We start from the raw sequence: 16310 nt of genomic DNA, 5'->3' as shown, positions 1-16310 counted from the left end.
AGTGGGCTGATAGACATACATAGTGTCAATTTTCAAAATTCACTTAAATTGCCTATGTATATGGCTAAATTTTAGTTTATTTTTTATTATGACGAGAACTGTCTCAATGGAATACATAAGAATTTAAGCTTAAAGAAAGAACCAGTAGGCCCTGATGATGTCAAAAACTGATATTTAATGCAATTGAATGAAAACACTAAATTTGTGAAGGTAAAAAATTCAAATAAATACACATAAATGATAATAGAAGAAACTTTTTAAAGTTTGTAAGAATGAGGATACTCCTTAAGCCTAAACAAAAAATTTTTTAAAATTATAAAGAAAAGCACAAATTACAGTCAATAGAGAATGTACAGATGTTAGCAGTAGCTTCCTTTTCATAAATGTAATGACTTTGAAAAGTAGCATACTCTTTCATGCCGGCCTATCTAATGAAAGATATCTTGTTTATTAAAAATAGTGGTTATAATAAGGATCCTCAAACAGGATAGGCAATGAAAATGAGATGCTTTTCAAAACATAATGTTAAAAAATAAAATTTCCAAACTTTAATGGGCTTATAAACTGATTTTAACAAAAGTGATAACATTTAATGTGATTTTTCAGACAAAGTGTAAGAATCTTCAGAAAACATGAAGATTCCTTAGAGTACAGAATGCTGTGCTTATTTGAATTATACATTAATCAAATACAATTCAGTAGATCAGTATCTTTAAGCACAAATAAAATGAAACAACGTTATTTTGAAAGCATGAAAAAAATTGTTGCGATGATTGTATTTTTACTTTTGATAGTGAGATTTTTGCCAAAAGTGGTGGTTTTCAAAGCAACAGAAATTGAATCTAAATAAATGCCAAAGCTGATGAATTGTCTCATGAACATTTCAAAAACTATTAAATTGAAAAAAAGTGACTTAGTTATCTTGAAAATAACAAAGTAATTAAAAATGGGAAATATAATATAGAAAATAAACAATAAAATGAACTTGGACACAAAATACTGACCAGTTAGAGACAATTTTACCCTTTTAGTGTAACAGAAATTCCTACAAATGGTTTTAAACTTTTTTCTTAAGAAAACAATATATCTGTGGCTTAATTCAACCAAGTGAAACAAGTTCCAGATGACTGTATCCTACTTTTGAACAATATTCAATGCCAGTCAAAGTGACCACAAAACTGTTTTGAAAGGTGAGGAAAAAGGGCTGATGCACTTTTTAAAACTTTAATTATGCAAAATGTGTTGTGCACAGCTCATTGCTTTAATCTTATTGAAGAAAATGCACAGTTCCTGAGGTTGTTGACTAGTTTGGTATTTTGAAATAATTATGTGTTATTTTCACTTCAGTGATAGATGGAGTTTTAAACACACTTGAAGTTGAATTTTTAGTGGGTAAATGTAATGATATAGCTTGCACATAAGAAAGTTCTCTAAATCTTGAACTATGCATAATGCAACATTTTAAAGACTCTAACCCTTATTTTTAAAGATTTGGAAGAGCAGCTCAAATTCAAATGAGATACAAAATGTTTATTCAAGTTTCTGATTAAGCTAAAAAAATTTAACTCAATTTGGTGAGAATTTTGGAATATCTCAGTAAAATAAGTGAGAAATTCAATTATAATTTGAGTATATATAAATGGTAGCATCTTTACATATTGTTACACTTATTTGTGAAAGAACTGAAAGAAAATTTCAAATAATAATATAATGGTATAATGGGAAATATATGACCAATGATAACATCAATAAAAACATAAACAAGAATTATTTTGACTTTGAGAAGAAAATTAAAGCAAATCATTTAGGTAATATACAAAAAGTAGTAAATCAGAATTACCATTGTGGCTCAGTGAGTTAATAACCCTACATAGTGTCTGTGAAGTTTCAGGTTTGATCCTTGGCCTCAGTGAGTTAACCATTATAAATTTATTTGACATTTTCTCTCAGTTCTTTCACAAATAAATATAACAATCAGTGAAGATATTACCATTATATACACACAAATTGTAATTGAATTTCTCACTTATTTTACTCATTGCTGCGAGCTCGAGGTCAGAGATGATCTCTGTGAGGTCAGAGATGCAGCTCAGATCCAGTGTTGCTGTGTCTATGGCGTAGTTTCCCTAGCCTTGGAATTTCCATATGCAGAAGTTATAGCCATAAAAAAAAAGTAGTAATTCATTAAACAATAGAAATACATATGCAAAAAAATATTGGATTATATATAAATAGAGAAATATTTTTCTTGCTAATTTGACACAAAATACTAACCTCAATGAACATAACATCAAAAACAAACTAAAGAGAGATGTCGATTCCTAGAAGATTTAAGTTACTATACAGAAAAATTTTGAAATACAGAGCGTAGTTTATATATGAAAAAATAAGTGGATAGAAGCTGACTTAGTCCCTCAGGCTGGCATAAGGTAACACAGACTGGGTGGCTTACAAATAACAGAAATTTATGTCTTATAGTTCTGAAAGCTGGAAATCTAAGACCAAGGTGACAGCATGGTCAGGATCTGGTGCGAGTCTTCTTTCTGGGGCATAGTCAGTGGCTGTGCTCTATCCTCAGAGAGTGGAAAGGTGCAAAAGATCTCTCATGTACCTCTCTTAAGAGAGCATTATGTGCTAGTTCTGCCTAAACCTCAGGTCCCCCACCTCCAATACCATCACATTGGACATTAGGATCTCATCATGTAAACTCTGGGAGTTGGGGGAGGGGGAACAGAAATAGAAAAGGTTTCTTAGACTAATTCAAACATGTGTATGGAGGCGTCCCCAAACCAACATGCAATTCTCAGTCCCTGGCAGAATGTCAGAGAATTTAACCCAGTTCTAACACTATCTACCTAGAGATAGAATCAGATTCAACAAGCAAAGTGCTCAGACTCACAAGAAGACCCTCCAACTTCAACAGCAGTCACACGCCCAGGTTATTACATGTGCTTCTGACTGACTGTCTATAAATAGAGGTTCACATGAACCCCATCTTAGTTTTGATTAACTTGCTAAAACAGCTCATAGAACTCTGGAAAACTCACTTACTCACTATATTTACTATAAGAGAATTTATTATAAGAGAATATAAAGAATAGGAATAGGAGTTCCCCTAGTGGTGCAGTGGAAATAAATCCAACTAGGAACCATGAGATTGTGTGTTCAATCCCTGGCCTTGCTCAGTGGGTCAAGGATCTGGCATTGCTGTGAGCTGTGGTGTAGGTCACAGACACAGCTTGGATCTTGCATTGCTGTGGCTGTGGTGTAGGCTGGAAGCTGTGACTCCGATTAGACTCCTAGCCTGGGAACCTCCATATGCCACTGGCGTGGACTTTAAAAAAAAAAAAGAAAAAAGAAAAAAAAAAAAGAATAGGAATAAATAGCCACATGAAGAGTTACACAGAGTGAGGTTCTCAAAGAAAAGAACTACTGTTCTCCTGGAGCATTGGGCCTGGGTGGTAGACTTTGGAAGCTAACAGTTCCCCAAAATGAAAGTTCTTTGAAGAAAAGCCAAAAAACTTTCCTTTTTGATTTGTAAAGAGGCTTCAGTACATTTCTTGATTGACTAAATCATTGGCCGGGATTATTAACTCAGTCTGCAACCCTTCTTCCCTCTTCCTAAGTCAGAAGATGAGATTGAAGCCTCCAACCCTCTAATTGCATGGTTGGTTCTCCTGGCAACCAGCTCCCACCCTTGGGTGGGATCCAAAATGCATTTTCTGAAGCATTTTCAGAAACAAAGGACAAGAGAAGAAATAGTAATTCATTGCTTTTATCACTCAGGAAATGTCCACAGGTTTGGGGAGCCATGAGACAGGAGCTGTGAATGAAGACCAAACATATTTTTCTCATATGTCATCTGAATGACCAAATATCTGTTAAAAAAAAACCCAAAAAAACAAAAAAACTTTAGATACGTTATAGGACCTCCTGTAACATGTATAAGCCACCAAGATTGTTGTGTTTTGTTGAGGCAGACATAGTAAACTAACACAATAACAATAAATTTTTTTAATTAAATTTTGTTCTGCTTTATGTGATATCTTCTGTAAATTAAACTTGCACACTAAAATGTATTAATTGTGTCTTGAGAACTAAAAGTTAGCTTCTCTTAGTTTCTATGAAAAGTAATCTAATAATGGAAGAGCATTAATAACTATCTGAAAAGTGGCCTGGTTGCTCATAAAAATATATTCACGTTATATGGTGATTTTAGGAGGAAGATATACCCTACAGGTTTATATTTAAGTGAAACAACAAAAATATCATGCCATATTTATACCTTTGACAAAAGCAGTTGCATTAGGTGTAGAAGGGCTTAGATTTATCTTTAGCTATTTTTAAAGCCTCATTTAAACAATTCTTTCAGTAAATCATATTTTAATTAAAGAGAATGATTAATTTTAACAGTGTCAAATAAAATTTTATTGTTAATTTCTTTTTAATTAACTTGCAGAAACAACCCTGAATGCTAAGCTTACCTAAGGCACTGATTCAAATTTTAGTCTAGAAATGCTCTAGGCTTGAGGGAAAAAGATGATTGAATATGAAAAGTTAAATACATGCTGTTGCCTTAAAAATTAACTATATTGATAGTAAGTATCAACCTATAAGAGGAAATATACCCTGATAAATATTTAAATATGTTAAGAAAAAATGGTTTTATAGTGTTTAACATATATATTAAAATTCACTAGCATATATTGTGTTGATATGTGTTGATTCTCTCTGACTTAAAAGTAGTTGAGCAATCTCATATATTTTATGACTAGAAAAATTGAGCTGATAGTGCAGTCAATTCCTATATATAACTCTGTAATCAGTTTGCCCTGTTATATTAATAAGGTGCATTTGCTACAATTAATGAAGAAAAAGATGTATTATTACCTAAAGTCCATAGTTTATTCATATTGCCTTAGTTTTGTCCTATCCCTGTGCCAGGATCTCATTCATTTTATATTTAGTTGTCATGACTTTTTTAAGGCTCCTTGTGCTATGAAAATTTCTCAGATTTTCTGTTTATGATAACTTTGACAGTTTTGAGGAGTACTGGTCAGGCATATTGTCAGACTTCTTTTTTCTTGGAATGTATCTGATGAGTTTTTGTTTTTTTGTCTTTTTAGGACCACACCTGCAGCATATAGAGTTCCCAGGCTAGGGGTTGAATCAGAGCTGCAGTTGCTGGCCTACACCACAGCCACAGTAATGTGGGATCTGAGCTGCGTCTGCAACCTACACCAAAGCTTGTGGCAACATTGCATCCTTAACCTACTGACCAGGCCAGGGACCGAACCCACATCCTCGTGGATACTAGCTGGGTTCTTAACCCACTAGGCCACAATGGGAACTCCCGTATCTGATGTTTTTAACTTATAGATAGACTGGGGTATGGGTTTGGGGGAGGAAAATCACAGGGTGAAAGTGCTTTTTTATCACATCATGGCAAGGGTACTTATTATTAGTGTCATTTCTGACTGTTAATGTTGGTCTTAAATATCTGGTTGAAGTGGTGTTTGTCAGGTTTCTTTTACAGAGTTACTTTCATTTTTTTTCTGTTTTCCATGCTGTGCTCTTTAGATGGAAGTCTCTATGTACATCCCACATCTAAGGTGTGAGGAATTTTGCCCTCCCTTTTAGCCTGGAGTATCTACATAATTTATTTGGAATTCTTTTGCATGAGAAATGTCTTTTTTAATTTCTTTTGCATGAGAAATGTCTTTATTAATTTAATCATTTAATTATATAAATATGTATTCATGAGTATGTATTTCATAATTCAAGTTATAAGCCTCTCTATTTCTGAGACACAATATTAGACTTAGGCCAATTATAACCCTACAATGGTTTTTAGGTGTTCAAGTGAGAGGAAGAGTCACATATCTCTTACATTAAAACAAATCTAGAAAAGATTAAGCTTAGTGAGGAAGACGTTTAAAAGCTAATAAAGGTTGAAATTTAGGCATCTTGGGCTAAACACCTGGTCAATATGTGAATGCAAAGGAAAACTTCTTGAAGGAAATTAAAAGTGATACTCTAGTGAACACACAAATGGTAAGAAAGCTAAATAGTTTATTGTTGACATGGAAAAAGTTTTAGTGGTCTAGAAGAGAAAAAATCAAATCAGCCACAACATTGCCTTAAGCCAAAGCCTAATTTAGAGCAAGGCCCAAAATCTCTTCAATTCTAGGAAGGCTGAGATAGGTGAGGAAGCTGCAGAAGAAAAGCTTGAAGGTAGTGGAGGTTGGTTCATGAGGTTTAAGGAAAAAAAGCCATCTCCAATAACATAAAAGTGCAAGGTAAAGCAGCAAATGCTGATGTAGAAGTGGCAGCAATTTATCTAGAAAATTTAGTTAAGATAATTAATGACAGTGGTTACACTAAACAACAGATTTTTCACTGTGGACAAAGCACCCTCTAAAATTGGAAGACGACACCATCTAGGACTTTCTTGGCTAGAGAGAAGTCAATGTCAGGCTGACTCTCTTGTTAGGGGATAATGCAGCTGGTGACTTTAAGTTCAAGCCAGTGTTCATTTACCATTGCAAAAATCCTAGGGCCCTTAAGAAATATGCTAAATCTACTGTGCCTGTGCTCTATAAATGAAACAGCAAAGCCTAGATGACAACACATGTGTTTACAACATGGTTTACTGAATATTTTCAGCCCACTGTTAAAATCTACTGCTCAGAAAAAAAGATTCCTTTCAAAATATTACTGCTCATTGACCATGCATGTGGTCACTCAAGAGCTCTGATGGAGATGTACAAGGAGATGTTATTTTCATTCCTGCTAATACAACATCCATTCTGCAGCCCGTGCATCAAGGAATAATTTTGAATTTCAAGTCTCATTGTTTAAGAAATACACGTTTTAAGGCTCTAACTGCCATCGACAGTGATTGCAATGATGGACCTGGGTAAAGTAAGTTGGAAATCTTCTGGAAAGGATTTACCATTTTAGATGCCATTAAGAACATTTGTGACTCATAGGAAAAGTTCAAAATATCCACTTTAAGAGGAGTCTGAAAGAAGCTGATTCCAGCTTTCATGGATGATTTTGAAGGGCTCACATTCAGTGAAGGAAGTAACTGCAGATGCAGTGGAAATAGGGAGAGGACTAACATTGTAAGTGGCCCCTGAAGATGGGACTGAGTTGCTGCAATCCCATGACAAAACTTGCACAGATGAGGAGTGCTTCTTATGCAAGAGCAAAGAGAATGGTTTCTTGAGAAGGAATCTACTGCTGAAGATTCTGTGAAAACTGTTTCAATGACAACAAAGGATTCAGAGTATTGTAGAAAGTTAGCTGATAAAGCAGCCTAGCAGGGTTTGAGGACTGACCCCAGTTTTGAAAGTTCGATGTGGGTAAAATGCTATCAAACAGCATTATATGCTGCAAAGAAGTCATTTGTGAAAGGATGTAAATCAATGGGACAAACTTCACTGCCTTATTTTAATAAATTGCCACAGCTGCTTCAACCCTCAGCAAGCACTTCCCTGGTCGTAGCAGTCAACATTGAGGCAAGACCCTCCTTCAGCAAAAGGATTACAGCTCCCCAAGTGCTTGGATGATGATTAGCATTTTTCAGCAATAAAGTATTTTTAAATTAAGATATGTACATTTTTTAGACATAATGCTATGTATTTTTCGACACAGTTATTTGACTATAGTACAATGTAAATGTAACTTATCTGCACTGAGAAACAAAAACTTTCGTGTGTCTCATTTTATCTCGGAGATCTGGAACAGAACCTGTAATATCTTTGAGGCACGTCAATAATTTTCCTCTCTCAGTCTTAGCTCTTTGTGCCTTTAGAAGTCATGTTTTTTCATTATTAAAAGTTTGCTACTAATGTACTCCAAAGAGCTATAATGTCCATGAGTTTCAAAAATATTTTTGCTTCTATAATGAAGTGTAAAGTTGTATGAATCTTAGCTCTAGGAATGAAACTTTTAAAGGTCATATAAATAAATATTTATAATAAACAAACTATTTCTATTGTGCAGAGTAAGATTTTATCAATATATAAAGTGGCTTCACCCTAAAGTTCATGGCATCGACAATAGGAAAATTATTCAGATAAATGTGTAAGAAAGTCTCAAAAAAAGTTACAAACAGAACTGACCAGGTTCATCAACGATGAGTTTCAAATAGGTGGCAAATCCTTACCAGATAGAACCTGAAGTTTATAAAAATAAATCCTGTTATTTAGCTTCTCTTGGCTGAACTAAAGCGAGCTACATAGGTTTTCTGATGTATGGGTGGGAAAGGATTTATTGTTAAGCACTTTTAGTGTTGGAAGATAAAGTGCTCTATTAGGCTACACATACACCATCCTGCCACTCTGCCTTTTATTAAAGACCATTCTGACTGTCCAGTCAGAGTTGTCTGACGTTTGGAGAAGTGAAAAATCCTTCTCAGTCTGCCTTCACTTGCAGAGGGCACAGACAGTCAGGCACCACATTAGCCCAGATATACACTCAGGATTGCCAACTTTCTGTAGCAAAAACCATTACTTTATTAAGCACGTAGTTGAGAATTTTTTAAAGAGTTAAAGTAGGTGGACTTTTCATGTACGCACGTATTAAAATTAATATCATTGTATTAATTTTAATTAATAGACAGTTTTGTAAAATTTTCTTCTCTGGTTATCATTTATGATCAAACCAAGTGTGTAATAGCATTTACTATATACCAGTCATTGTGCTAAGCACTTTATCTACATTATCTCATCTAACATGTCAATCACAGAAGAAATTAACTCCAAATTCAGATGAAAATATGCCAGGATAAACAATCTATTTCTTGAGACATTACTTAGAATTCATACCAAGTATACTTCAAAACAGCAAACTATATATACTTCAGGCAGGTAATAATGAGGGATTTTTTTAATATTTAGTTTTGGATATATTATTGAGTCAAGAAAGTAGATTTAAAAATGCTCATTATTGGTATTCAGTCTTATATATTGTTAGTAAAGCAATATAAAGCAGTAGTTAATCCAAAATATTTCCCTGCTCAAAGTGAGTTATGCTTATGTGTAAAAACATCAGTCAAAAGTGAACCTCTCCCTGCCATCACTTACAAGCTGAAAGAAAGCCATTTCTAAGGTTAGAAAGGTAGGCTGTAGAAATAGGGAGACACAATCACATCCTTCCTATCCAAATGATGCTGCTGTTAGACCCCATTCATTTGTATTCCCCCTCCAATGAGCTATGAAGTTGAGAGCCCACAAAGTGTCTGAGCTTGAACTGAGAACTGTCACTCATGTCACAACTCTAGCCAGCCATCAACACCTTCCTGAGGGATCCCCACAATGTGCCACCTTGAGACATACGTGGTCTTTGTCCCTGGGAGGTTGCAAGTGCTTAGTGCCATTACCCCCTACTTAATCTGTTAGATCCCTGCTAATGGGAGGCTGCTTTGGAACATGAATGATGGTTGCTTAATTCGTGTTTGCTAAACTGAGGGGTTGGAGGTACCAGGGGAAATGGAAGAGAACATTCTCCTAGAAGTTAGGCCTTATCCTTCCCATGATCCTATTGGCTCAAGCAGAAAAAGTGCAAGTCAGAAACCCAGAAACCAAGACCAAAGTCGTGAAACAATGTGGAGAGTAGGCTACATCTGAGTCCTTAGGAACAAGACCAGAACAAACTAGGTCTTGGAGAAGACAGCCCTACTTACTCAGGGTCCCATATGACTTGCCTACAAATTTGAGAATTGTCCTAAGTCAAAAACAATCTTTACTGGCTCTTTATCTCACAATCCCATAAGCACTTTTATTCCACTAGTTAGCTTAAGGCAACCCAGAAAAATAGGAAGCACTTGCTAAATGCTGCTGGATAATTGCAAATTGCTGAACGAATAAATCAATAATAGTGTTTTCATCATATCTCTTCAGATTGAATTTTTAAATTATTCAAAATCCAAATTGATCTTTAACAGAAAATATGTTTTACTCATGAACCAACTGAAAGTGTGCAGTATTTCATAAATTCTGCTTTATAAGTTTTTTGCTCTTTTTATCTTATGTTGCTATTACTTTTTCTAAATTATTGCATTATGTCTGATAAAATTTCAGAGACAGGAAATATTCATGTGTATGGTTATTTTATAATGCAGAAAGTTAATTTTTAAAAAAGTCTCATCTAGTTTATTATTTACTTTATTACATTAGTAATTGAAATATTCAATTTAAGCCTCAAACAAGGAAGATAAGACTATTTCCAGAGAAAATACTTTATCAAAAACTTTATAAAGAACACACTCCTAAGACACAGACCCAATATTAATAATCTTTAGATGCACAGTAATTTATACAGTGCTGAGGTCTGGGCAAAATTTGCTGAACAAGGGCCCTATCTCTGAATGTACTGTCAGTCTGTGTAATACATAAGTTGCAATAGTAGCACATGATGGTTGCTTCATGAAAGACACTTATTTGAGAGCTCTTGCCAAAAGGAGAAATGATTTTTTTATGTATGCAGCATATGACCCTTCTAGAAAAATGATTTTTGAGCCAGCCACATAGAAACCTGAGAGCAATTAATAAATCCTCTCCAGATGCATTCTTCTTCTCTGCTTCTACCTCTCGACCCTGTATTTCTACCTCTGTATTTCTAACTTCTACCTCTCAACCCTGTATTCATGCTATTCCCTCATTACTGCAGCATGTAGGAATATTGTTGGCATGCTAACATTATATCAGACTAAAATCTATTAGATTTCTAAATGCAATTAGAATTCTCTTTCAGGGCCAAGGATGCAGCAAACTTTTTCAACTTCAAAGTCCTCATTGAGTGCTATATTTCCCTGTGGATATTCAAAACGTGGTAATCCTAATGATGTGCTGTGTGGTAATTAGATAGGAACTGTAGGGAAACAAAAGGAATGGTGAAACAGACCATGAAAAATGACTAAATATTTGGGAATTTTGAGTTTTGGAAGAAAATATATACTTGTGGAATTTCATTTTTTACATAAAACAAATTTTTATGTAAAATGAAAGACTTTTGCATAATAGCAATAGCTTTGGGTTAAAAAATTAGAAAAGTTCAACATGTGAAATTCAGAAAAAAAATAAAATTTCTATCATGGAAATATAGCTTTGCGCTATTTAAAATAAATGTTAGAATCAACCATCATTCAGGGCACATTTTTGGATAATACACTATCCATAAGATATGAGAGGATGTTCCATAAATAATTTTTTGCAGTCTTTATCTCAATAACTTCACATTCTTGTTCACTTGGAAATAACAATGAATAAAATTAAGCGTAATATCCTTTCCAATTGCACTAATTATTTTTGTACAGTCATATGGCTAAACAATATATTTTATCTATTTGTGTCTTTAGTCAGTATATTTTTCATGATTTCAAATGTAATTTTCTATTAATAATGAGATTGCTGTTTTATTGTGTATTTTTTTCTCTTTTAAAAATGTTTTCATATGTGTATTTATGCATTTAATACAAAAACCAGAAAATTAGGTCAATCTTTGTCAGTAAAACTGAAAAAAAACCACAAACATTACCAAACTGCTCTTTCACATAATCAGTCAACAAACAACATTACACCCACTTATTTTTTTCATGACTTTATGTACATTGTTGTCAAATTGACTGACAGTAACAATAATAAAACAACAAAGTATAGATAAATAGCAGAGGGTAGAAACTACAACAGGAAACCCATATTTTTCTGGGGCTCTCACAGGCCATTCACTAACAGTAAGAATGATGAATATGATAACATGCATATCAATGAATTTCCAACAACACTTTGCGTTTTGTTCACACTCATATTTATCCAGTTGATTAAGGCAATTTGCATAATTTAGAGGTAATTTCTTTCTGAAAGCCGTGATAAAATGCTCTGATTGCAGTATGTCGAGCTGTTCACACGTGCAAGTTTTTTCAAGGAAGCCTAGAAATGAGCAGAGGAAAAAAGGTGATGTTTTTCTAGACCCCAAAAGCAGTGTTTTTAAAAATCTATATTTTTGCTCCTTAATTCTTCAAAACAAAAAAGCCCTTATAACAAAAGTAAGATTTAAATCATAACCCAACAGTTCATTTTGAGTTATTGTGTGTGAATATGGTGGACAAACTCTAAGATAGCTCTCAATGATCTCCATTTCATGACATTTATGCTCTTGTGTAATCTCCCCTTCTTGAGTGTGAGTCATATCTGGATTGAATAACTCATTTTTAATGAATAAAAAATGACATATGTTATGGAATTACCTTTCAGATAAGGCTATACAAAAAGCTGTGGCCTCGAAGGATATCTTTTTCTGTCTCTCTGAAATCTTCACTTTTAGGGAAGCAAACAGCCATGTTACATGCGACCCTTTGGAGAGATTGATTTGGCAAAGAATTGATGTCTACGGCTAGTACCAGAGGCCTCCCAAGCTCCATGTGAATGAGTTGGAAAATGGATCCTCCTCAGCTGAGCTTTCAGGTGGCTCTACAGCCCCAGCCAATTGCTTGTGTTTTTTGTTTTTTTTTTTGTTTTTTTTTTGTTTGTTTTTTTTTTGCTAAGTTTGGGGAGAATTTGTTGCTCAGCTGCAGATAGCTAGATATCTCTTGTCTATACAGATATAGATAGAAAAATAGATGATAGATAGGTAGATAGAAAGATGATAGATAGATAATAGAGAGATAGATACATAGATACATAGATAGGACAGTGTGATTTTATTCTTTTATTTTCTTTTATTATTTTTTATTTTATTTTATTTTTATGGCAATTTACAAAGCTGTGAAGTAAAAAGGCACTTGGTTACCAAAAGATCTTCCATCGGTGACTTTGGAGACAGCTGTTCACATAATTGTGCCTAAAGTTACTCAAAATGTTCCTGAATCTTCCACTCTGGTCTTATACAAACCTCTCACCTTAGAGATTACCAGAAAGAATGATTCCAGAGCAGATTCTGTTTAGATAGGATATATGCAGAGACTAGGATTACAATATTACTCAAAGACTTCTCCATTTCTGAAACCTATCAAATTACCTTTCTACTCTGAATTTTTCTGAAATTTGGCACTGAGCTGGAACTTTGGGTTTTTTTATTTTTTAACTAGAAATTGGTCTCTAAATACTTGTGGATGTTCTATATTGGATGTTTTTTAAATTAGGAAGTACCTAAATTTACCTCAGTATTAATCTATTTGTTTTTAACCCTCTTCCTTTACTTTTCAAAATGTCAACCCTTTTCACTCATACTTCCAGCTTTAAAAGACTTCTTGTCCCCACCATTATTCTAGTGTTTTAGTTCCTATTTTCCTCCTCCCAGAAAATCATAATAGTCTGAGATATAATTTCTTCCCATAGGTATCTGATTAGGTCTCTTGGATTAATATCAATAATATAGTAATGTGTTACTTTAAATAATATTTGCCTGATTCATTCATTTAACATTTAATGACTATACACTAGATACTTGTGCTAGTTACAAATCTAAGTAAATCCTTGTGGATTTCAGGGGTAAAATAAACACTTTGGAGAAGTAATTTGTGAAAAATGTCAAACTTTTCTGATATTACTCAATTCATATCAACCATAACCCAGCTAATTTCTAGGACTAAGAGAAAAAAAAATATAGACATTTTTCAATCAGCAGTAGGTAGACCAAACTGAAGTTCTTCAAATATTGAACTTTCTTATTTTGTCCTAAATAAACCACCCTATGAAGAGCCGTTTTTATAAAGACTAAAATAGTATAACTAAGTTGAGAGAAAAGATTAGTGCAATCCAGTTTTTAGAGTCCATTATAATCCTAATCCGAGATTACAACTTTAGTTTTGAAGATGAACTTTCTTAATATTCTTTTATTTATTTATTTATTTATTTATTTATTCATTTATTTAGGGCTGTACCTGTGGCATATGGAAGTTCCCATTCTAGGAGTCAAACCAGAACTACACCTGCTGGCCTATACCACAGCCACAGTAATGACAGATCCAGGCTGTGTCTGTGACCTACACCACAGCAAGCAGCAATGCCAGATCCTTTAACCCACTGAGCAAGGCCAGGGCTCAAACCTGTATCCTCATGGATACTAGTCAGGTTTGTTTCAGGTGAACCACAATAGGAACTCCAATATTCTTCTTTTCAAAGAGATGTGTTTTCATGTATTTCTTATTTAGTTGTTATCATCCAAGAAAATTTTTGTTTAAAGAAAAAACTGATAAATGCCAATGAAGGAGTGGCACATGAATCTGAACAAATGCTGCCCCAGAATCTTTAACTTGATTGCCTAAAATCTAACTTCTAGGTCATCACAGATTAAGGCATAGTTGGACATCTTGAAGTTTAACCAGTTTTCTTGTTAAGATCCTGTGCTTATAAACATTGTCACTGCAAATACCAAAGGGGCACAAGGAAACAACTCATGTGTTACCAAAAATTAAAGAAAACAATGCAACCTGAAGGTTTCTAGTTTTGTCTGAGTTCTCAAGATATTCATGCTTATTTTTTCAAGTTAAATCTACTGTGAAATTTTGAAAGTAAATGAACATCCTTTCTGGCCTTTAAATAATTTCTTTCTCATAATATAATTATAAAATTCTTAAATACAGTATAAAATCTCATCTAATAATGCCAGACATGAGCATTCTCATATATGATCAGATATTTATTTCTAACAGTTCCATCATTGGGCAAAAAAAGTGGAATTACCTCAGAAGCAAAAAAACACATTGCTGAATAAATCAAAATTGAATTTATTTTATATGCTCTTATTTTAAAAAATAATTATATTGAAATTTTACTTGGTGTCTTAAAAGTTTTTCATCATCTCAGTACTTGTATTTCAAATTAGCAGCTATACTTTCTTGATAGGCTGTAAAAGTTTGTTTTCAGTTTTACTTTTTTTCTAATTAAAGGTTAATTGTAAATTGTTGGGAACTCTACTCCTTAAGAAATCACTCTCATAAGGAAGAGTGCTAATTTCATACAAATCATTTTTTGCATACAAATGAGTACTTGATATTACATTATTTCATTCACAGTGTATAAGTTAACAAAAGTAGAAACAGAATATTGACTGATACCTTCTATTTCAAAAGATCTTTTATTATATCCTTTAAAAGTTTATATTTTAAGCATTAACAAATTGTGGTGTTGGGATAATATTTAATTTGAATTTGCTATTTAGAAATAGAAATAACTTGTGTTGGTCATAATTCAACTCCATTATCAAGAAATAACAACTGTGTATATAAAACATTTAATTGAAAATTTTAAAATAATCTGTTTTATCTAGAATGGCTAGATTTTTTACATATACACATAAAAAACTGGAGGGGACATATTTTGCTACTTCATGGAACTTATATGGAAAATAACTTAGAATAGATTCATTAGAGAAATATGAGGGGAAAAGGACAAATTTAGGAAAGAAAAATACTCAGTTGCCAAGAGAGAGAAAGAGAGAGAGATGAACTCCAGTTTAAAGAAATATCTTACAACTTTCTAAAGCATGGCTGTGTATATATGCAAATAAATATTTCTGAGCTATCTTTAGTTTCTTTCTATGTATCTAAAATGTAGCCTAAGTTTTGAGGGACTTTAACCTCATTTTGATTACTGCTAATGTGTAGCAGAAATTATGAGTCAGCTCACAGACTTTGAAAAACTGAGGTTTCCAAAAGAGACAGGTTGGGGGGTGGGGAGGAATGGGCTCAGAGTTTGGGATGGAAATGCTATAAAATTGGGTTGTAATGATCATTGTACAACTATAAATGTAATGAAATTCATTGAGTTAAAAAAAAAAATTCAGGTGAGACCTTCTAAACCCCTTCATCCAGAAGCAGCAGTTGCTTAAAAAAAAAAAAAAAAAAAGAAAAAGAAATTATGAGTCAGGACTACTGTTTTAAGACTATTATAGTAAGTCTATTAAATTTCAGTTATTAATTAATTAATTTAAAAATTATCCCCAGGCCTACATTCAAAAATATAATCCAAATATTAAGCCCTATCACAATTTATCTCAAATCATCCTAAAAAAATAAAAGAATAAAATTCTCAGCAATACACACAAAAAAACAGATAATATATTGGAAGTTATATCTGACAACTTGGAGGGCAATAAGACTTGGAGGAAAAATATATTGTAACATAACGTAATTTAATTTTAAGCTCCTGAAAATGTGAAAAGTACCATATCCTTCCCCAATTATCTGTACAAATGCCAAAAAAACCACACTTCTTCATCTCTCAATTTGTTTGTTTTAACTGAGTCAACTGCTGTATTACCTAACTTAGGTTCTTATTTCCTGTAATTAGAGACTTTATCAG

General features: G+C 33.3%; 1 long non-coding RNA gene across 3 annotated transcripts in view; it reads left to right on the top strand.

Annotated features, from left to right (window-relative positions):
- The window catches only part of LOC110257012 (uncharacterized), a 209415-nt gene that overhangs the window by 125092 nt on the left and 68013 nt on the right, over positions 1-16310 (top strand). The window contains exon 3 of one of the 3 annotated variants that reach the window (XR_014830013.1): positions 12331-13400. The exons of the other annotated variants lie outside the window; for them this stretch is intronic. This is a non-coding gene — a long non-coding RNA (uncharacterized LOC110257012). Of the gene's footprint in view, positions 1-12330; positions 13401-16310 lie in introns of those variants that run through there. 3 annotated transcript variants of the gene reach the window in all.

This window comes from Sus scrofa, chromosome 15, assembly GCF_054392235.1.
Source record: "Sus scrofa isolate SSC_HxYL_T2T_F1_AM1 chromosome 15, Sscrofa_HxYL_maternal_Yorkshire_Landrace_v2.0, whole genome shotgun sequence".
NCBI classification, from domain to species: domain Eukaryota; kingdom Metazoa; phylum Chordata; class Mammalia; order Artiodactyla; family Suidae; genus Sus; species Sus scrofa.
This window is presented reverse-complemented; position numbering and strand designations above follow the sequence as displayed.